The sequence below is a fragment of the Bombina bombina genome, chromosome 1 (assembly GCF_027579735.1).
Source record: "Bombina bombina isolate aBomBom1 chromosome 1, aBomBom1.pri, whole genome shotgun sequence".
Taxonomy (NCBI): Eukaryota; Metazoa; Chordata; class Amphibia; order Anura; family Bombinatoridae; genus Bombina; species Bombina bombina.
The window spans coordinates 1,397,188,892-1,397,213,712 of NC_069499.1; positions in this window are offsets into that span (position 1 = coordinate 1,397,188,892).

Below are 24,821 nucleotides of genomic sequence, written 5' to 3' on the forward strand. Positions count from 1 at the left end.
ATTTTATTGGTAAGTATTTAGTTTTAAATAGGAATAATTTAGTTAATGACAGTAATTTTATTTAGATTTATTTAAATTATATTTAAATTAGGGGGGTTAGGGTTAGTTTTAGGTTTAGGGGTTAATAACTTTAATATAGTGGTGGCGACGTTGGGGCGGCAGATTAGGGGTTAATAAATGTAGGTAGGTGGCGTCGATGTTAGGGCCGGCAGATTAGAGGTTAATAATAGTTAACTAATGTTTGCGAGGCGGGAGTGCGGCGGTTTAGGGGTTAATATATTTATTATAGTGGCGGCGATGTCCTGTTCGGCAGATTAGGGGTTAAAAAATTTATTTTAGTGTTTGCGATGTGGGGGGGCCTCGGTTTAGGGGTTAATAGGTAGTTTATGGGTGTTAGTGTACTTTTTAGCACTTTAGTTAAGAGTTTTATGCTACGGTGTTGTAGTGTAAAACTCTTAACTACTGACTTTAAAAAGCGGTACCAGTCTTGACAGGAGAGGGTCTGCCGCTCACTTTTTGGCAGACTCGTAATACCGGCGCTATGCAAGTGCCATTGAAAAAATAGGATACGCAGTTTACGTAAGTGGATTTGCAGTATTTCCAAGTCTGGCCAAAAAAGTGAGCGGTACACCTGTACCTTCAAGACTCGTAATACCAGCAGTCGTTAAAAAGCAGCGTTGGGACCAACCAACGCTGCTTTTTAAGCCTAACGCAAGACTAGTAATCTAGCCGTAGATGTGGAAATAAAAAAATATACTGAACAACTGAAACAATTTGAGGACAAATTTGATTTTAATACAAAATATCAACAAGAACTAGACAAATTGAAACAAGAGTGAAAGGGACACTGAACCCAAATTTTTTCTTTCCTGATTCAGATAGAGCATGCAATTTTAAAGATAGCAAGAGGAAGAAAAATTGATAATAGGAGTACATTAGAAATGTGCTAAAATTGCATGCTCTATCTGAATCATGAAAGAAAAAATTTGGGTTCAGTGTCCCTTTAAGTAGCGATTTGCTACCAACCTTACTTGCATAGACTAATAAGTTCACTAACTGCTCCAACACACAACATGGCAATGATTGCATGAGAGTTTTTTGAACAGACAGCCTTTATTTCACTCACTCGAGATAAGTTATATTCTGCCACATTCTACTTGCATTGTATCTCATAGACTTCCAGTTTATAAACTGTAATTATCCCAATAATTGAAGGTTACTCTCTAAACCCTATAATACATCTGATCTCGAGATATATATATGATATTTACCTTCAATCCGACCACTAGGCCCTTTAATTGCCTCTTATTTCACGTTATTGTGATATGATCTGGTATTTAGGAGAGTTTTAGTGTTTTAAAACTAGTATGATTGTATAGTGATCCAATAAAGATAAAGAATAAAATGTGTACAGGGCCGGACTGGGAAATCAGACCGGCCCTGGAAATTTGTATAGACCGGCCCAGCCCCACCCCCTCCAGCCCAGACCCGCCCCCTCTAGCCCAGCCAACTTTGTTACAGCAAAGTACCAAAAGTGTGTTGACTGGTATGTTTAACCCCTTGGCTGCTGTAGCAATGTATTACATCTCTTCCTGGCAGCCAATGTGTTAATCGTTGAAATCAAATTCCAGTCTGCTATGGGACACTGCTAGAGAATATAGTATAAATTGCCATACATTGCTAAAGTCGTTGGCGGGTATTGCCTTACTCTCCTGGCTCAGTACCAGCTGAAGCATTGTGGAGACTGGTGTGAGTCTGACTTGTTTATGCACTACACAACTTATATTTAATCAATACAATGCGCCAATAAAAAGGTATAACTGCATTTAACCCTTCATGAACACACAAAATGTATTAGCACCTGAAATACCAAAGGGCTGCAACGCATTATTAGCTATGGTACTTGCGTTTGGTTGTGATTTAGCTGCATGTTACATGCGATGTGGATCATGTCGGCTGACCTGGGGCAAAATCTGTGCCTGTGCTTTAGGCAGAGGATGCCTCTCTCGACAGTCAGCGCCACTTAATACCCTCTGTGCTGCTGGAGCATTTTACAGGTAGTGCTGAGTCACAGTCGGCGTCTCGCACAGTGTAGCTCGAGGGGCAAGTCAACTTTATTCCTGCGTCTCAGCACTAGTTTGCTGCTTGTACAGGAGTGCCTGGACGATTGAGCCCATGCTACAAATGGTAGATGAACTTTCATTTTTTGAAGCTTCCAGTGGTGACTGTGCATTGTCGTTGAAAGAGGCACTAAGTTCTGCAGCTCAAAAAGCAGGTTGTTGGCCACTGCGCTCCCTCACACTGTGCTGCGGCGCTGCCTGTGCTGTGCTGTTTGCTCTCCACACACTATGTGCTACTGCCCGCCCACCAGCTTCCGGCCCACCTGGATTTTTCCTGGTATTCCGGCGGCCCAATCCGGCCCTGAATGTGTATTCTAGTACTATATGTGTACAATTAATTTGTGCACTGATTTTTTCTATTCATACATAATTGTAGGGTAAAAGCACTTCTTTCTGTTGTTGCACACTTTTGTAACTCATCTTACCATGGATCTTCTGCTGGTGCCTATGGGAGGTGGGGGGAGTGAATTTGGGAGGTGGATGGGTGGCTCAGCAGCGGAGGGGGGAGAGAGTGGGAGAGCCCTACACTGCAGAAAAATAAAATAAAAGGGAGAGGGAGGGATGTAGCTACACTACAGAAAAAGGGGATTGGGGGGCTCCCTATTTGGTGATCATGGGAGGGGGAGGTGTTGGACCACTACACTACAGAACAATAAAATAAAAAAAAATAAAAAAAGTTTTATAGCTACTAGCAGACAGCTGTCAGTACCTAAGATGGCGGCACTAGTTAGAGGGAGGAGGGTTAGAGAGTTGTTTGAGAGGAATCAGGGAGGTTGGAGGGTCAGGGGTATCCACTGCAGAAAATATTAAAATATATACAAAAATATTTAATTTAAAAAAAAACAGTTAACCAGAGCTCTGAAATTGTGCTACCCCGAAACGCGTTAAATTCAATTGCCCTCAAGCGAACTTGTTAATTTTCAACTTGTAATACGTTCACTACTTTTGACGCACACAAAAAGCAGCAATAAACCCCTTATCGCTCACGCCCAGCAGTTAGCACACCACTTGTAATCTAGCCCTAAATGGGAAAATTAGAGTCTATTTAGCAGTTTCCCAGGGTGCATTGCTTGTGGCACTACATGACAGGAAATAGTGCTGGAGTCTAGTGCTCTTGCTAATGTAACATTGTTTCAAAACTGCTGCTATATAGTGCTGCAGACACGTGCACGATCCTGAACTTACCTTCCTGCTTTTCAACAAAGGATAACAGTAAATTGAAGAAAATTAGATAATAGAAGTAAATTGGAAAGTTGTTTAAAACTGTATGTTATATCTGAACAATGGGGTTTTATGTACCTTTAAATTGAGTGGACAGAGCATGCGATTTAAAACAACATTTTAATTTCCTTCTATTATCAATTTTGCTTAGTTCTTTGCGAATCCTTTCATAGGGAGTAATCCTAATTGAACTCAAGAGCATGCGCACGCATGCGTCTAGCCATCTAGCAGCAGTGTTTGCAACATTGTTTTAGCAATATTATTACTAGTATTTGATACAAAACACTCCTGCCTTAGAATGCTATAGAAATGTGCACAATCATAAGCTCCTAACAGCCTACCTAGATTTAGGGGCCGATTTATCAAATGTCTGTCAGACATGATCCGCTCAGCAGATCATGTCCGTCAGACATCGCTGAATGCCGACAGCATACGCTGTCGGCATTTAACATTGCACAAGCAGTTCTGGTGAACTGCTTCTGCAATGCCGCCCCCTGCAGATTGCCGCTAGCAGGGGGTGTCACAATTGGGTGGATTGATGTCCCAGCCTCAGAGGTGGCGGACCAGTTAAGGAGCAGCGGCCCTTGATAAATCGGCCCCTATGTCTTCAACAAAGAATATAAAAAGAACAAAGCAAATTTGATAATAGAAGTAAATTGAAAAGTTATTTAAAATCATATGCTCCATCTGAATCCTGAACGTTTAATGTTGACTTTACTGTCCCTTTAACCATTTCATGCTGGAAACACAGTGCTCCAAGAAACAGCTAATATATCTGAACTCCCTATTCCTGTCACTATATAGAGGGTCTAATCTGCTGTCATACAGTTTTGATACTGTATATTGAGAGGTGTGGTTTTGAGTAAATTATTGAGAAGTCTTTCAGTAGATAAAACTCACAGCTGCCATGATCTGCATTATATCCAGTCCCTATGTAATTCTGTGCTGCTTACCACACTACACCTTAATTCTTTACTGCCTAAAATATCATAGGAATTGGTGAGAAGGAAAAAAGCATCATTTTATTAATATAGATTCATGCTCTTCCTACGTAGAAATCATTTATTTCTATGCACAAACACAAAGATCTTTTTGTCCTCTGTATCTCCCCTGTTAGCCCAAACCCTAGAGGTAAAAGACAGGCAATCACTTATAATAACAAGACATTTATAAAGAATATTCCAATGTCAATCTGCAGCAAATTTTGTTTCTACTTAATTATAACAAATGAATATCTAATTCTCTACTCTATCGTCCTGTGTCATTAAGTAACACTGCTAAAGCACAAGGTTTGCTCAATGTGAATGGATCAGAGCTGCCAGTTAGTGGAATATCAATAGTGCTGCACAATGATAAAGAAAGTATATTTAAGAATTGAATCACCTTGCCACAGACACATTGTTAAAAGTTAATTAAATGCTCATTAAAAGCACTTTATTGTAAGTGTTAGGAAAAATTGCCTTTCCCAGGAGCCACTTTTAGCTGCCCTGTTCAGTAGTTATATGTCTACTCGTGAATAAACCGTATTGTGCAGGAGAATCTGCAGCCATCTCAATACTACATCTGCTGCTAGGAAACATAATCTGAGTATTTGTGCCCTTTCTTATGTGGAAAAGAGTTGAAAGACCCATTTTCCAAAAAAAACAAAAACGTACATACCTCGGCTCTGCTGCTCTTTTGTACACTAAAATTGTAAAGAAGCAGGAAACATGGTGGCCTAAGATCGCAAACGCTTGTGAGGCCTTGTTGCAATGACACTATCATTTTCATCATTTTTGCGCCTATGTTTTCAGCATTTCACTAGTGGACGTTCCTAGTTTAACATCTATAGGTGCATTATGTGCCCAATATGCGATATCTCGAACCGTTAGAAAAATAATTACTACAACTGCAACACTTAGGAAATACATTGCAAAATGGTTTGTTATTGTAGATGCTGTAAATGTTTATAATTGTAAAATATTCCCATATCTGTTTAGTTGCGCTAAACTAGTGTTGTTTAAATATTTATGAATTCTGCAATTTTCAAGTTACAATGTGATGAGTTTTGTTTTCTACGAGATATTAGTTTAAAAAAAAAAATTAGGAACCTAAATGAAACGGTGACACTGGCCAGATGTAAATATATACAAGTGATGTGTTTTCCCAAGTACTGAACCTAACCGTTTTTTTGAGGGGGGGGGGGGCTAAAACATAACACTTATTAAGGGTGCGTGTAATACAAGCAAAAAGTAAAACTTTGCGCACAAGCACTAACCAGATACACGCAAAAAGCCAAATTTTGAATTTCGCGAACAAATTAATGTATTCCCCATACAGTAGACTTTAATGACTAGTGAAAAGTGGGAAAAAAATAACATCCTTACTCACGTGCAAACCCAATCACATTTAACCAAGTGCGCTAACCTGACATGAAATATTATTTTTTTTAACCCTTTTCAAGACCAAACATTTTTTTTCCAACTACAATTAAAACAAACAATGCATATATTTATACTAATTACAATCTTATCTAAGCAAATATACACTGGGGGGGGGGCGGAGCCAACTGCCAAAGCAGCAGGACGCGTTCTTGAAGAGCTCCTGAGGACAGTTCACTAAAATGTACATTTAAGGCATCTTAAAAACTTAAACAATTGATGTTGTGCGTTTGACATAATATTGGGATAAGGCTTTTACCCTTGGAGTTTCACTAAACATTCTGCCGACACAGAATCTGACCAGTGACTATGTAAACAGAGTCTTCGGCACTGCAACTATAACGGGCTAGCCTAATCTCTAGCTTCCTGTCTAGCCGAGCGATTGTTTATCTGCAGTACTCTCATCATGGAGGTAGATTCACCATCCCTCATCTTACTTCTAGAAGCTCTGGGTAATAAGGCTGATACTCACTTCAATGGCTTGAGGGCCTGCATCTTGGAACTACGCAGTCAAGATGGCGCCGCTTCCCTGCCCTTGTGTGACACCTCTGAGCGGAGCAGGATAGAGATAACCCTGTTCACCCCACGCTCTCTCCAGAACACTCAGGAAGACAGGCCAGCCCGAGCTGTGGCAAGCATCCCACAGGAATCAGAGAGTTGTTACTCAGTGAGGCCACTGCCTATTACCCAGTCTTGTGGTGCGGTTGGAGTATTGGATCCTACAAGACATAGCCTGATGACCACCGGACGCCATCCCCCGGCCCTCTTGCCTTCTTACCTGCGCTCCCCACCTGCTCCAGTTAAACACATGGAGGGAGCTGGTGAAGCCGTTCCAGAAGCGATGACGGAGGTATTGCTCCCTAGCGGTCAGCCAGCTGACCTGAGGCGGCAATCGAGGAAATCCCCCTCAGTAATGCATTTGCTGAGATTTGCTCTCACAGGCTCGCGCACCGTCCATACCATTAGCCGGTCTAACATACCTGCACAATGGCGAGTCTCTTCTTCTCATCTCTCCGGATCACTGCAGGCGCACAGAAGTGGAATCGGCTAAAGCATTTCCCCAAATTAATCATCAGCTTAGCTATCTTATCGGCAGGGTTGATTTCTTCCATGTATAAAGATGTCTTAACCGGAATTCTGCTAATACGGCACTTGTAATTATCTCCTATGAGCAGATAAATGACTAACATGTGAAATGAGACATTATCTTGAACCTAGAATACCTGACTCAAATTATATGCCAATCCTCTCGCTATGCATATGCTAGGAAGGTATAAAACATTACTAAATATCCTGAAAGTGGCAAGGTCCGGTATTGCTTAAATTGCTCTCATGCCTAATGTTTTGACTTGTTAACTATATATGGTATAAGGGCACTGTTTCCTACTATATAGGTTGTTATACATATGTTGATCTTTAGTGGGTAACTATTTTGCACTTATACTTTTGCAAATTCACACCATAAGATAAGGTATTTAACCTAGAGCCAAGAGTTCACTTATACGATGACTGCATGTCTGATTCTGTATATAGCACACTTAATGGTTACACCTGAATTTAATTAGCTTTCTCTCTCAACTTACATGAGGCTCTAACTGTCTTCAGAGTATTCAGTTGTTGGCTGTGCCACAGTTCATTTGTGTCCAGTCAAACCAGGATAGCAATACCCTAGCTTAATTCATGTTTCATGTTTTGTAACATACTCTAATAACAAACACTTCTACTCCTTATTATTCTCCTTTGCTTGATGCATGTTGTTTATACCTAAGTGTGCATGTTATATTATGCAAATACCTTTCCTTGTTGAGCTTGAACTGGAATGAGATAAACACTGCAATACCTTCGTAGAGGACCGTGTGGTCTGAAGTCAGTTGCTAGCATGTGTTCTTTTTGTTTTATGTATGCATAAACATGTGGAATTGACAAATTGGTATAGGTATTCTGACAGAACGCCAATGAGACATGCCTGTTTTTAGAGTTAAAAATTGTTTAGTTGAGAGAGTCATTTATATTAAGTCCATCATAGGTAGAGAAGGGGTAACAATAATTCTAGTAAATGGGGGGTTTGCTTTTAGTGCCCCTGGCACTCCCTTCTAATAATACTACAGTTGCAGTTCTGTTTCAGTATAATTATAGCCTTGTTGGTGTATAACGACAACACTACTGATACTGGAGTGTGTTTTTGTTCTCAGATACCATTGCATCACACTCTTATAATATAGACCCGGAAGATAACCTATTTAGTTCTATTATATATTAATGCTAAAGGGTTTCTATAAATTGCCTTACCTCCTTGCAGGTCATGATGTATACTACTTATGTAATGTGTTTATTATATGATCAAATGTATCTCATTGTTCCTAAACAGTTTACTATCTTCTCAAATGCTGTATGGAAATGTATATTTTCTACCATTCTCCACTTTAACGAGTGGGCAAGTTTGCTACGCAATGTTTAGATAAGCTCACTTTTTGCCTGTTTCATTACTCTTTAGATCAGTCCTGAGCACCTAAGTAAATTGCTACTATCGTAACATGTATACATTCTTTTGTAGTTTATGTCTGTAATGTCTGGGTCTCCCTGAATGAATCAGCAGAGTGGCATTTAGCCCCTACCTAGTTACTCTATTTTGTGTTGGAATGTTACTTTACTCCACTATATACTCCCAAGTGAACTAACTTTTCAAGGCATATCTCATTTAGCTTTTTGGTAACCCAGCTACCAGGCCTATAGTCTTTACGATTGGGCACTTATGAGTCCACACCAAGTACCATATGCTATTTACATTTATATATGGCTCCTCCCCCCCATCTCCTTTCCCTATGCGTATAGCGGTGCTTACCCGCTGAATATCCCCCTCCCCCCTATATATCTCGGCCCAAGAGTGGCTGATATTTATGCTAACTCTCCACAGGTTGTTATTTTGGTCTTAGATTAAATATTATTAGAATGTGGAGTTCATACGCTGACATTATAATATAAAATTAAGTTCTGTTTCATCTCGCCTAAGATATTGTCTATCTTCATAATCAGATTTGAAATGTATTTTCTATTGCTTTATGCGCATATTGCTTTCTCAAAAATGCCTTTCTATAGACAATGTATTACTCTCTCTGTTGTAACTTTGGCCTTAGGGCGAGTCCTTGTTGTGATGATATATGCTTTAACTTCAATAAAAAAAAATAAAAAAATAAAAATATATATACACTGGGTTTTTTCACAATGTCAAGAAGTGTCACCATTTTACTAATTGCTTTCTCACAAATAAAGTATAACCATGCCAGTTTGTTTTTACTAAATAATATATATATATACTTACATACATATACATATATAGGGCTCCATGTACGAAGCTGCCCCAGAGCCCTTGCAGGAAAGGTTTGCATATGCGAGCCTGCTTCCCGCAATGTAAGAAGCACCGGTCATTAGATCGCTGCTTCTTATACCCTACGCCACCTCTGAGGTGGCAAGGGAAAATCAGAGAACTCGCTCTCGGTGATTGACAGTCCCTTCAGTCGCCCAATTGAAGGGGCGGGCATTACACACTTCGATGAGTGTGCCATGATAGATACGGGCCAGCGGATCAATAGATCCACTGCCCTGTGTAGCGAAGGCTGGCGGACAGCTTTTGTGAGTTGAGAAGCTGTCCACCTGCCGGTTAGTACATGGAGCTTTTAGACATGTTTATGTATGTGTCTATAACTCCATACTGACCAGAGGTGGGGGTCCCAGGTATGTTGACTCCCTGTGAGAAGACAACCTGCAAGAGCTACAGGCACCCTAGGGGCCTTCCGGCTAGCAGGACTGCGGGGAGGAACACCCCCAGGTCACGACCTGGGGACATCGCCCCTCTCATTAGCTCAGCCATCAGCCCTATGCGGATCCTGAACCCAAAAATTAAGGGGCCCACACCTCCTGCCGCCAAAATCATTGCTGAAATGTCAAAATCATTACTGTAAGGACTTACTGCCAAACTACAGTAGATCAACTAATCACATCCCTGCCTTAACTAATACCGGCAACCCAAAGGTGCCATTTGAACTTTGAAGCCGCCGCTCAACTGCACCTGAAATGCAAACAACAATTAGAACTGGGATGGGAGGGAGGGGAAAAAACTTCGTCAGCCAGCAGATGAAAAAGAGGCCTGGGAAATGGCTGTCTGGCTTTAAGTAAGGTTAGTAAAACCCACCCACCATACTGCAACAATGTATCACCTACAAACAGCACAAGAACACTTTCCTTAGAATGCCTGCAGGGGTCAGGCCCTTAATTATGCTTCATGCTTACAAGCAGCATTACACTGCCATAAGGGCTAAAACCCCTAGATAGCATCCCCAGAAGTTACCACCCACTCAACACCCCAATAACAAGACAAACACAGAGCTGGAAAAAAGACCAACATGGTCGTGTTTATTAATACAATATATTATTAAATATAGCTCTATAACTGGAGACTTCACAAAGTCCAACTCAAAACAGTGGCGGCTGAACGAGAACCTATAACTCCATACTGACCAGAGGTGGGGGTCCCATGTATGCACTGTTGACTCCCTGCGAGAAGACAACCTGCAAGAGCTACAGGCGCCCTAGGGGCCTTCTGGCTAGCAGGCCCGTGGGGAGGAGCACCCCCAGGTCATGACCTGGGGACATCGCCCCTCCCATTAGCTCAGCCATCAGCCCCATGTGGACCCTGCACCCAAAAATTAAGGGGCCCACACCTCCCGCCACAAGAGTGAACTTGCATATGGCAAGTAGGGACTCTTACCACAACCCTCACAATACAGTAGACCTGACAAAGCCGATTTAAAATTGGCCAGGAAGAAACCTATCCCTTCGTCTGACAAGTGCACCCCGTCTGGGCGGTACAAATGTCATTTGTCAGCAGACAAATTGTCATGGTGGACAACGAACCCGCCCGCGACCAATACAGCTTTTCCCAGCTCCCTGTTGGTTTTCTTTCGGACCCTGTACACAGACCGGGCCGAGGGTATATTACGCCAGTGTAGACGGGCAATAATGTGGGACCATCCCACCTTAACCCCAAGAAAGAATGTAGCTAACCATCTCACGTCAGCTTTTGTTACATTAATGAGGTCCAAAGCTGGCAAGGACCCCAGATCATTGCCCCCTAAGTTCAACAAGATGACATGGGGCTTGCCCCATCTCCGATGCGCCTCCAGCAATAACTCCAGCAGCTCGCACCATTGAAGCCATCTCTGACCTAACCAACGTAAGGACATCTGGGATCTCTGGAAACCTTGCTGCTGACCGTCTGCTAGTGAATATGCTCGGACCGCTGCCCAGTGGACAAATGAGTGGCCCAAAATCCACACCCGAGTAAGCATTCTGGGATAACCTATTAACAGAGAACTGACCATCATTGCCTGAAGAAAACAGAATAACCCCCAGCTTAGACACGACTGCTAATCCAAGCCCGTACCTGTGGCCCCCCCATTTAGTTTGAGTTAAGGGGCCAGACGTAGCACTTATAATGCTACGAGCGCCATCTCCCCCACCCAGGCCCTTTGTGGGCCCACCTGTAGAACCTCCCTCTCGCTTACGCTTGCAATCGAGCCCTGGATGGGGCCCCCCACAGTAGAGGCAAACGTGGCGAAAGGAGCAGTTGGTGCCCTTATCGCACTGGCGGTCATTACATTTCCAGCACTCTCTACCGCAACGCTTGGCTCCCTGTGGGGTTTTCCCGCCCCCAGTCTGAAAAGTAGTGGAGGGCTGCGCTTGGGCATCAATTCCCAGTTTAGACCAAAGGTCCAAGTCCTTTGCTCCAAATGACAATTCCGAGTAAACCCCCATCTTACGATGGAAATTCACTGTCGTACGTGTGCCACATTCCTTCCGGATAGTTTCTATAAATGAAATCTATGGCGATTACCTTGATCTGCCCTATGCTCAATGAGGCAACAACAAAAAACCCTGATGCAGCGCTGCCACTCTTCATATGTCTCTGGCCGCTTTGGATTCTTTGGCCCGTGCCATCCTTGCTCCTCTCCCCCTCTCTATACGCCTCGACTGACAGCTCAAATATGTTCATATACCTGCGCTCCCTAATCTTATTCGCAATCTTCACCTTCAAGTGGGTATGGAGGGAGTTCACAAAGCACTGGTACATATCTCCTTGTACTGCAGCTTTACGCGGCTGTACAGGTGTCACCCTACCCACTGGTGGCAAAAGCTGGGAATCCTCACTACCCTGGGTAGGTACTGCTACAATGGTCCCGGTTTTGCTGAGCAAGCTAACGGAACCTCCTTCCCCTTGCTTGTGGCCGCCTATCCCCACTGCTGTCTTTACCTTCTTCAGCATGCGGTATATGCTGAGTTGGCCCTTAGTATTCAAGCCTAGCTCTCTCTCGCCTTCTGTGTCAGACCCACTACTAGTGTCCCTCAGCTGACGCCGATGTGGTGTACAAATCGCCTTACCCATTCCAGGCGCTGCTGACGAGGACTGTCCCGCCGCTGACGTCGCTGCACTCTGCTGTGGTGTAGGATCCGCCGCTCCTCCAACTACTGAAAGCTGCTGAGGTGGGGGAAACGGTGATACAATCCCAGCTAATAGCTGTATGGGAGAAGAAAACAGAATGGGAGTACCAAGAGCACTCTCTGACATGGCAGTCATCATAGCCCCATGCATGCCAGCAATCCCCCCACTCGCAGTCACATTCACAACCCCAGTCCTTTTATCAGCTGCAATGCCCTCATATTGGGACCACAACCCCTGATTGCCCTGCAGATTCATCATTGGCTCAGTCTGCAAACTCTCATTGCCCCCATTGCGCGCTCTTGCCCTGCCCCCTGCGCTCCTGGACACATCTAACCCCTGTATCTCATGCTGCCGCATGGTTGCTGCCGCCCCTTTTATAGTCTGCCTTGCCCTCGCCCTGACTCAAGGTCCGGGTACCCCCATCCTACCTGGTCCACATTCATCCCTTTGCTGCGCCCTTCCCGCGCGACTCACGTGCCTGCTACTCCTTGCCGTCCCCAAACCGGAAGTGACGCCGGGACGGGAACCAGAAATGATGCCGGACGCTGTGCATTGTGGTACACCGCGACCACCGGAGGCTGCCAACAGGGCCCTGACCAAGGAAACCCAGCAGTAAGGGCCTCTGCTGGCAGACCTGCTGGAAATGCTGCTGCAAGGGCCTTATTTAGGCCCAAACTAGGCACGACCGCATCCGACACTGGAGGGGACTGCACAACCTCACGAGCAACCTGTGAAGCCATCGGTTGCAGTGGGGTGGGGGTGGGTGCCAGCGCTGGGGAAACTGAGGGGGTGAGTGAAGGTGTGGCATTTAATTGGGTCAGCGACGGGGCTCCCTACCCGCCCACATCCCCAGTCCCCTGCACAAGCAAATTAGGGTAGAGAGGCATCTTAGGAGGGGAAGAAGAAGGGGGGATGGGGGAAGAAAATAAAGGCTGAGAGAAAATAGGAGTAGGAGGAACGGTCTCCCCCTTCGCCTGGATACTCATCACTTCTTTTCTTCTAGTGGTCCTGCGAGGAGGAGATGAAGACAAGATCCTCGATCTCTTTGGAGCCACAGAAGAACGCCTCGATCTCTGCATCCTGGAGAAAAAACTTTGTCAGCCAGCAGATGAAAAAGAGGCCTGGGAAATGACTGCCTGGCTTTAAAGGGACACTGAACCCAAATTTTTTCTTTCATGATTCAGATAGAGCATGCAATTTTAAGCCACTTTCTAATTTATTCCTATTATCAATTTTTCTTCGTTCTCTTGCTATCTTTATTTTAAAAAGAAGAGATCTAAGCTTTTTTTTTATTCAGAACTATGGACAGCACTTTTTTATTGGTGGATGAGTTTATCCACCAATCAGCAAGAACAACCCAGGTTGATCACCAAAAATGGGCCGGCATCTAAACTTACTTTCTTGCATTTCAAATAAAGATACCAAGAGAATGAAGAAAATTTGATAATAGGAGTAAATTAGAAAGTTGCTTAAAATGTCATGCTCTATCTGAATCATGAAATAAAAAATTTGGGTACAGTGTCCCTTTAAGTAAGGTTAGTAAAACCCACCCACCATACTGCAACAATGTATCACCTGCACACAGCACCAGAACACTTTCCTTAGAATGCCTGCAGGGGTCAGGCCCTTAATTATGCCTCATGCTTACAAGCAGCATTACACTGCCATTTTTTATGCAATTTGTTTTAATATTTTTTATTAGACAGTGCTATTATGAGTGTAACTATACTTTTAATGTATTTTTGATGTGTTTTGTGCAACTTTTTTGACTCGCGTAACAGCTCTCTGAAGTCACACTACTCCAACGTGTGTTAAATTCAATTGCGCTCAAGCACACGTGTTTACTTTCAACTTGCAATACACGCAATACTTCCAGCACACGAAAAGAGCTGCAATAAACCCCTTAATGCTCGCATGCAACAGTTAGAGCACCACTCGTAATCTAGCCCTAAATTGGTATATACTACAATGATTTCCTGGGGTTTAAGACATCATGCACAAATTACCAAAGAGAAAATATATGAATACCACATAAATATGAAGATTACAAAAATTAAGAAAAAATGCAATTATGAAACATTATTGAACCCCCCCAAAAAAAAAGCTCATTTTGCATTTACATTTACCACAAACTATTAAAACAAACCCATTTTAGCTTAAAAATGGTGATATAGTAATTTAGTAAGAACTCAATTCAATTTATATTAAATTGTATTAAACACATTTAGTTGATTTCAGATTAATATTCCCTAGTTATAAACATTATGGAAACATGTCTCCATATATTATTATTATTTATTTGTATAGCGCCTCAAAATTCCATTGTGCTGGGTACAGAGATAAGGGTTTGAGTTTGAGCTAAGATAAGATACAAAAACATAACAGTCTATTCAGATCTAGTACATGAGGAAGAAGACCTTGCTCCGAAGAGCTTACAGTCTACAGGTTGAGGATGCAGAGACATAAGGTTTGGGGTATCTTGTCTTGAGGATTTTAGTTGCAGCAGTGAGTCAAGGCAGTTCAAGAATTATTTTGGGTATGATGAAAAACAGAGGAGAGATGGTAAGCCTCTCTGAATAGGTCTGTTTTAAGGGAGCGTCCGAAGCTATACAAGGTTGGAGACAGTCTGATGGAGCGGGGTAGAGAGTTTCAGAGGACAGGAGCAGCACGTGAGAAGTCTTGGAGGTGGGAGAGGGACGTAGAGATAATAGGTGTAGAGAGCCAATAGTCAGAAGTTGATCTAAGAGGACAGGTCGGGAAGCATTTGGAGATGAGAGACAAAATATAGTTTGGGTGAGACTGTTGAGTGCTGTATACATTAGGTTTAATACTTTGAATTGTATTCTTGAGTGTATGGGGAGCCTGTGTTGAGACTGGCAGAGTGGAACAGCTGATGAAGATAGGCGACTTAGGTGGATGAAGCTAGCTGAAGCATTAATTATAGATTAGAGGGGGGGAGAGGCGGTGTTTGGGAAGGCCATTTAAAAGTAGATGTTGGTAATCTGGTTGAGTAAAGAGGAAGAGAGATCAGGAGAGGAATTATAGATTTGGGTGCCATCAGTGTATAAATGGTACTGGAACCCAAAGGAGGATATAAGTTTTCCTAGGGAGGATGCATAGATAAAGAAAAGCAAGGGACAAAAGACAGAGCCTTGCAGTACTCCAACTGAGGGAGGCAAAGGATCAGAGGATATGCTGTTAAGGTGAGCTGAAAACTAGCAGTTTGAGATATATGAGGCAAACCAGGAGAGTACTGTGTCTCTGATGCCAAATTAATGTAGGATTTGTAAGAGAAGAGGATGGTCAACTATGTCAAAAGCAGCAGATAGATCGAGAAGAATTAGTAAAGAATGAATGAAAGAAAGAGTGTTCCTTTGCTTTAGCTGATAGCAGATCTTTTGCTACTTTAGTGAGAGTAGTTCTGTGAGACACACCCTAATGCTCAGGGACATTCTATGTGGTGGCACATTTTTACCTTTAATTTTTTTAAGCAGTCTTAATATTATTTAGTTATGTTTTGTTTTCCCTAGTTTGTTTGATGGATATAAACAAATGCCCTTTATTAGTGCATATTCAATGTTTTTTACCTTTAAAAAATATACTCTGGGTGCACACCCTAATGGAATGTACTGCACACGCCAATGAACCAGATTGTAGTAGATCAAGTAAGGAGTTAGTTGAGAGTAATTAAGTTAGGCGATTATAAACCATTCCTTCCAATAATTTGGAGGCAAAGGGAAGTAGGGAGATCAGCCAATAGTTATTATGGGTGGAGTGGTGAAGCAATTGCTTTTTTAGGATTGGTGTGATTGACGCATGCTTGAATGTACCAGGAAATGCGCCAGTGGGGAGAGATTGGTTAAAGAGGTAAGTTAGGGCAGGGGTTAGAGAAGTCTAGAGAGAGAGAGAGAGAAGCAGAGGCACATACAGCGCACTCACTAATATTCAAGTGTGAGAAGGGGGCTAAAATCTAAAATCTAACTTTTATTAGTGTAAAGAGATAGAGTTATTACAATAAAACTTATATTAAAAATCCCAACTGGAAGATGAATCCCAGCAGGATATATCACTGAATAATAGATACTGTCAATAATGGAGGGTAAGAAAGCTGCAATCAAGGAGCAATAAGCAACGGTTGTCCCATTGTGTAAACCTTTGATAAAGCTGTGTGTCGAAATGCGCATCAGTTGTATGACCTGAGGATGAATTTATAATACAGAAAATCAGCATGGGTGTGTGATTTTTTTCCACTGACGTTCAGAAGTCCGTGAACATCTCTGAAGATAGCAGGTCTGTTTGGTATGCCATGGTTGTGTCACGCTCGGATGAGCAGGTTCTGGGGTATGGAGCTTATGCAAGGTGGTGGCAGGCTTAGGACTGTCTTGAATATTGAAAGGGGCCAGCAGTATGTGCTTCTTTCTGGAATTACCCCTATTAGGCATGTTTAAGAAACAGACAAGCAAGTAAGTTTATTGCATAGGAACTGGAGACTTTGAGGCTGGAAGCAGGGTAAGTGAGCAGGCGTGCCCACACCAGAACTGGAGTCTGAGCTAATGCCCATGATAGGGCCAGGAACAGGAGTGCAAACTTAGGCTGAACACAGGAGGTATATCAAAAAAGAGAAAAGATGGACAAAAAAGGGGAGCACTCAAAGAAAAGCGAACAATATAAATATGCCAATGAAGGCAGGGAGAGGGAAACCCTAGCAGGAAAATAAATAAAATGTAACTTTTTTTGAGAAATAATATTATAATGTTAAGTGTGTGCATTAATACTTAGATTAAAAACTGAATCTGATGAGCCAGCAACCATGTAGCAAATATTACAATAACTAAGTCAGATAAGGTAGCTAGAAGACTACAGAGTAACTAACCACCAAGCACCGGAAACAATTTAACTGAAAAAAAGAGGTTTAACCTCATAACAAAGTAATGCTAATAGCGGTGCAAGTTCAAAGGCAGTAAGAAATAATATAACCGCTATTGAGGGCTCATATCGAGCAGAACTAATAAACGGGTTGCAGACTCAGGAAAAACGCTGGATGCGCATTTCGCAGACAAACGGCTTTATCAAAGGCTAACCTGAGTTGGGTATGTCCTTCTCCTTAAATCTTAATTCAAATCCAATCAGGGGAGACTATCGTTACACACCCATGTGACAGCCTATCACCAAATCGACTTTTGTATTGGGTATCGCATGTGTCATGTGATTACACACAGACTAGACATCCAATCACATAAATGGGAGTGTTAGAGTATCCACAACACTATTGATACTACGAAAACTATAATTCTTTGACAATTTGGGAAAGTACCTGCATCATAAGACATAATGCCAATTAGGAATGACAATTACGAGTGCTCTAAACCTCTTTTTTCCAATCCAACCTCTCAATATTTAGAGAAATATAACACCATGATTAATAAAGCCAAACAAGATGGTCTTATAAGTCCCAAAGAATGGCAATTCTTACAAGTCAAAAATCCGAAAGTGTCCACACTATATCTATTGTCTAAGGTGCACAAAGACAGAAACAAACCCCCTGGGAGACCAATTGTCTCAAGCATTGGGAGCTTGAGTGAACAAGCTAGCAGATTTCTTGACCTTTATTTACGTGACATAGTATGGTCATTGCCATCTTTTATCAGAGATACTATGGACATCTTGAGTAAAATGATTGACATATCTGTTGAAAAGGACACCATGTTAATAACTTGTAATGTGTATACATCCATCAAACATGATAAAGAATGTGCACCTGTTCAGTACTTTTTGAACATGGGAGCTATGGATAAATGCAAATGTAATGAGTTTATTATATCGTTACTCAACTTTGTCTTGAAACATAACTTCTTTGTATTCAATGATCGCTTTTATTTACAAACCCAGGGCACTGTGATGGGCTCATCATGTGCCCCCACCTACGCCAACATCTATCTAGGCTAGTGGGAAAGAGATTTTTTTTATGATGACTTGTACCAATACACTCAATATATCCACCTTTGGTGTCGATATATAGATGACCTATTCATTATTTGGACAGGAAGTGAAATTCTATTTAGAGATTTTATGACTAAACTCAACAATAATGATCTAAACCTCAAGTTGACGAATGAGTATTGAAATGGTAGAATTCTTAGATGTGAGAATCTATAAAAATACTGATAATCAGTTGAGATCTGATCTATACCATAAGGAGACTGCCACTAACTTGATACTGAAATTTGACAGCTGCCACACCTGGCAAACTAAAAGGGCAATCCCGACAGGGGAATTTTTGCACATTAGACGAAATTGCTCGGACGACACTATATTTTATAAAAGAGCAAGAGAACTCAAAATACACCTAAAAGATAGGGGATATACACGCCAAATAATTCGGAAAGCCTTCCAGAGAGCAAAGCGTACTCCTAGAGACCAACTGTTGGTGCCCAAGATGAAATATACCAATGTAGATGAGAAAATTAGATTTGTGAGTACTTTCAACTCAGAACATAAATCTATAAGTGATATACTTAATCGACATACCAGTATCCTTAAATCGAAGGAAGACCTATCTCAATTCGTGGGCGATATGATTCTGACTAGCTGGAGGAGAGCTCCCACAATTGGGAGCAAATTGGTAAGGAGTCACTTTGTAAGAAAGAGGACAAATACTAACATTTGTGGTACATATCTTTGCGGATCATGTCGTTTCTGTAAATATATCATCAATGAGAGAGAATTCAAGACGTTCTCAGGTGCTATCAAAAGAATGTACGGATTTGCAAACTGCAGAACCAGGAATGTTATATACTGTTTATCCTGTGTGTATGTCAAAAGATATATAGGAATCACAACACGTGAATTACGCACCTGGGAGAACATCTTAATAGTATTAAAAACTGTCAAGAAGACCAAAAGAAGAACAAAAACCTGACTCCTGTAGCCAGACACTATCTCAAATTTCATGGAACCAAACCGACACTGAGTGTATCTGTCTTACAGGTCATTTAAAACCTAGTATAAGAGGTGGTAATGTTGAATCCATGCTTTTACAGGCTGAATGCAGATGGATTTTTTGGTTAAACACACTGGCACCATTTGGTATAAATGAACAGGATGGATATGGATCCTTTTTATAAGAACTGAGGATGAAAATTTTGATTATGTGCATCATACCATCAATTTTGGCACTGTTGCCTATTAACCATATTATTCGTAAGGCTGCTGGTATAACCATATAGGGCTGTTATAGTTCATTTCACCATTTTATTAATGATATGGCAATATTATAGATGTCTGAACATCAATACTATTATAAGGTTTATAATAAGTGCCCATTTGTCAGTATGATTGTAGCTGCATTGAATATGGGATTTTTTATATGCTACATTATGTAATACGAGATATGTCATCTGGATATGACCTCCATATATAATACCAACATTTACATTTCTATGATCATAATTACAAGTGTCCAGTTATTGATGTGTACAGTAGCATCATATTAATGTATTATTTATCATAGCCATATTATGTAATCAAGAAATGTCAAAAGGATTAGATCTGCTATTTACAGGATATTTGCACTTACATCTGCATGTTTATGATACATACTATTCCAATAAATTCAGTACTAATGTTCATAATTAAGCCTTAATATTATTATTATCCCTCATTACCACTGGTACAGCTGTACAGTGTTATTATAACTTAAATATTTATAAATAATAAGGGAACATTATTGATCTCTGATTACCATCATACAGACCAATGACAAGTGTTTATCTGCTGATACGTATTGTATTGACTAGTAATCTAAGATATACCATATGTCTCATTGGGGTATTATCTTAATGTATTCAGAGAAGGGTTACTTCTTTTACACATGATGTTAGTGGTATATTTGATGGGCAAATATTGTAATGGTTATTATGTCATTGCATATTTAGTGTCATTGCTGACACAAGGATATTTGTGAAATATACGAGCTATAAAATGACTAAATATATATTTTTAGAATTATTGAGTAGTAATAATCTCTTACAAATGATCTACTTCTTTGATACCCTAGTGGTTGCTATATCATTAAGAAATATACAGTTTACCTTGATATGTGTTATGCCATTCACAAAGATAGACAATAACTTTCAATACACGTTATGCGAGTATGTATTATAAGACAAATTTGTTGGACATTAAATGAAGTTTTCATATTTATTCTCCGTATTAAAAGGATGTGATAGCGGGAGGATACTTAGGATCGCAATTCCTATGTGATCCTTACTATGAAACATGACTATTAACATATTGTAATTGTCATTCCTAATTGGCATTATGTCTTATGATGCAGATACTTTTCCCAAATTGTCAAATAATTATAGTTTTCGTAGTATCAATAGTGTTGTGGATACTCTAACACTCCCATTTATGTGATTGGACGTCTAGTCTGTGTGTAATCACATGACACACGTGATACCCAATACAAAATCCGATTTGGTGATAGGCTGTCACAGGGGTATGTAACAATACTCTCCCCTGATTGGATTTGAATTAAGATTTAAGGAGGAGGACAGACCCAACTCAGGTTAGCCTTTGACTAAGCCGTTTGTCTGCGAAATGCGCATCAGCCGTTTTTCCTGAGTCTGCAACTCGTTTATTAGTTCTGCTTGATATGAGCCCTCAATAGCGGTTAGATTATTTCTTACTGCCTTTGAATTTGCACAGCTATTAGCATTATTTTTTATGTGAGGTTATTTTTCTTTTTTTAGTTAAATTGTATCCGGTGCTTGGTGGTTAGTTACTCTGTAGTCTTCTACCTACCTTATATGACCTCGTTATTGTGATATTTGCTACGTGGTTGCTGGCTCATCAGATTCATTTTTTAATCTAAGTATTAATGCACACACTTAACATTATAATATTATTTAATGCTCAATAAAAGTTACGTTTTATTTATTTTCCTGTTAGGGTTTCCCTCTCCCTGCCTTCATTGGCATATTGATATTGTTCACTTTTCTTTGAGTGCTCCCCTTTTTGTCCATCTTTTCTCCTTGTTGATATACTTATATATATTACGGACAGTGAGCACCCCCCACATAATTGATATATAATTATTTCACGTTTTTGACTATAAGTGAGGTATTAATGGATACTTTCCCATAACTTATATTTTCCTGAACACAGGAGGTGCCCACTTGAGGCCAAGAATGGATACACTAGTACTGCTGAGGCAGACTGAAGACACAGGAGGGGGGATTGTGGGGATGTAGGTTTTGCCCATCCTGTTGGACTATAGGTGGCACTAGTGGCTCATGGCTCCACTATTGGTGTATTGGACTGCCTGTTAACCTAGCTGCAATGGGAACACTTTCTGGACTAATCAGTTCCTCTGTGTAAACCTATGTGGTGCATATTTATATATTCACTGTATGTTGTATTATTCAGTTTCCTTTCTCTTTTTCAGTTAACCTGTAGTGCAAGTGCTTTCACATAAATCAAGGGGTATATAGTGTGAAATAAACTTTTCACTGCCAGTAGTTTATTAGATCATAAGTGGAGTTTATGCCAGATGGTATTCTGGTCTTCAGTTTGAAGATCCAGAACACCTCCTTTTTACCAAGAGCCTTTTCTCTATCGCCTCCCCTCGAAGGTATAGATAGCTTCTCAATAGCTGTCCATTTAAAGCTGTGTTCTTGTCATGTACCTGTACAAAATGTTGTACCAGGGGTGTACTTGATCTACCAATTCTGATGGTAGAAAGGTGTTCCCTAATTCGGGAAAGTACTTCCCGGGTAGTTAAGCCTATCTATTGTAACTCACATAGGTCACAGGTGATCAAGTAGATTACGAATTTAGATCTACAGTTGATACATGAGTTTATCTTGATGTGCTGCCCTGTTGCGGTGGATCTGAACGAATCCCCACATACCACTTTCTCACAGGCCACACAATCTCTGAAATTACACCTATGCATGACTTTAATTATGAGCCAAGCTGATCCTCCTGGTTGGGATACCTTGAGCTTCGTTGGTGACACAATATTGCCAATTGTTTTACTTTTCTTGTATGCAAATTGTCACCCTTTCCTGGACAGATCAGCTAGGTCATCATCGGCCGATAACAATGTAAAATGCTTCCTGAGGATACTGCAGATTTGAGAGTACTCTTCTGAATAATCCGTTATAAAGAGTGGACTCTTATTGGAAACTTCTTATCTTTTGTTTCCTTCTTAGGTAGCAACAAATCCTCTCTGTTTAGAATGTTTACAGATTCCCTGGTCTTGCTGATGACCTTAGGTCTATAGCCTCTATTCCTGAGTCTGACCTCCAGTTCTTTACTTTCTTTCATGTACTGTTTATTATCGGTACAGTTTCTTTTAACCCACATGAATTGTCCTTTCGCTACAGCCTTGAATACACTGGAGGGATGGCAGCTTTTAGCATGCAATAGTGTGTTGCCTGTTATGGGCTTATGATAAATAGTGGAGAATACTTTATTACTTGGTATCCCTGTGAGAGTGATATCAAGATAATTTATGCTGTTTTTATTGAATTCAAAGGTAAATTCAATGCCCCTGTCATTATCATTCAGGTAATTGATGAAATTAGGGATTTCCAATGTGTCCCCTTTCCACACAAATAGAAGATCATCAATAAATCTCTTGTAAAAAACAATACTGTCTGTGTGGATTCCTTTCTCCAAATATGTGATCCTCCTCCCACCAACCCATGAACAGGTTGGCGTAGGAGGGGGCAAACTTGGCCCCCATTGCCGTACCACACATTTGGAGAAAGAATTGTCCATTGAATTCAAAGAAATTATGGGTCAACAAAATATTAGTGACCCAAAATCGCTTAAGGTATATTCAGTGGTGTAATATTTATGCATGAAGTATTCCACTGCTTTGAGGCCTTGTTCATGTGGAATGGACGATTACAGTGACTTAACCTCCACTATCACCCATACATAACTGTCACACCATTCAATATTGGAAGTCAGATTGAGAACATGTTTTGTGTCCAAAACAAAGCTCGCTAGTAGTTTAATCATGGGCTGTAATAAGGCATCCAGCCACTCAGACAAATGCTCCAGGAGTGACCCAATGCCACTGACAATGGGTCTTCCCTTGACCTCAGTAAGGGATTTGTGCACCTTGGGGAGGTGATTGAATAAGGGCATTTTGGGATGGCTGACAAATAGAAACTCACTGGTCTCCTTGTCAAAAAATCCTAACTCTAGACCATCATCTGTTAGGTCCTTAAGTTGTTTTTGAAAAGATCTGGTAGGGTCACAGCCCAAAATTTTGTAATCTCGTGGGTTCATGAGTTGTCTCATGGCCTCTGCGGTGAAGTCAACCTTGTCCATAATAACAATGGAGCCCCCCTTATCAGCAGATCTAATCACTATATCGTGATTATTGCTTAGGTTTGTGAGTGCCTGTCTCTCCACTGAAGTGATGTTATGTTTATACTGTTTCTCATGATAATACAGATTTGTTAAATCTTTTTCCACCCTTGATTGAAACATTTCTAGTATAGGACCTCTGTCCTGGATCCTATAGAACATAAACGATTTTTTAAATTTTGGCAGTGCAGTGTTATCCAAACCTGTGCCATAATCTCCTTCATTAAGGAGTAACTCCATTGTTCTTAGATCACACTGTTCTCCAAAACTCAATGAATCCTGGTTGGTTAAATGTTCCTGTTCTATATTAGTCGGACTGCCTATGGGATTGAACACCTCCTCCTTCGCTGATCTACGGAAATGTTTGTATAACATTATTTATTTATTTTCACAACTATTACGCTAGGGTAAGGTACTTTTTGTGTAACAAATCTTCATGACAAATTATGTGCACTCAGGTTAAAATGGATAGACACAATACTAACATTCATTTACAAGTACATTTTCGTATAATTGTGCTGTTTACTTTTTGATGTTAAAGTGTATTGCATTGTAAAGAGTCATTTGATTGGCCCACACAGTTGACCAATGGGAGGCAGGATGGCCCTTGAAAAAGGGCGCTTGTTTTAAACATTTTATTCAGCTAGGACTACAGCTAGGAATCCAAAACGCGTCAGCTGCTGTACTTCCTCCCATTGCAAGCCATCCATTTGCTTTCATATCATACAATTGAGGAATTTGATAAAAGTTACAAATACTAATACATTTGTACTTCCGAAAGATTTTATTGTAGCATTTTCGTTGGCAATAAATGCTACATAGATATTCACCGGTGCTCCTGCTCATTCTTTGTACCTAGACTGAAAAAGGATCCCAGGGAAGCAGGATGATGCCACAGAAAGCAGGGACAGGCTGGTACAGAGAGGATAGCCATGAGACAAGCCAAGGGTCAGATACCTGAGAGCAGTCAGAACAGTCACCAAATCCAGGGAGAATCTGATAGAATAAACAGGGTACAAGGTCAGGTTAGGTAAACAGAAAAGCAGTCCAATCTTTCATCAAAACCATGGGAGTTCCAAAAGAGTAGTCAGAGATCAAGCCGGATTTAGAAACGAAGCAGGAAACACAGCAAGGTCAGAGACACTGGAACAGGATGAATCCTTATGTCAGATCAGG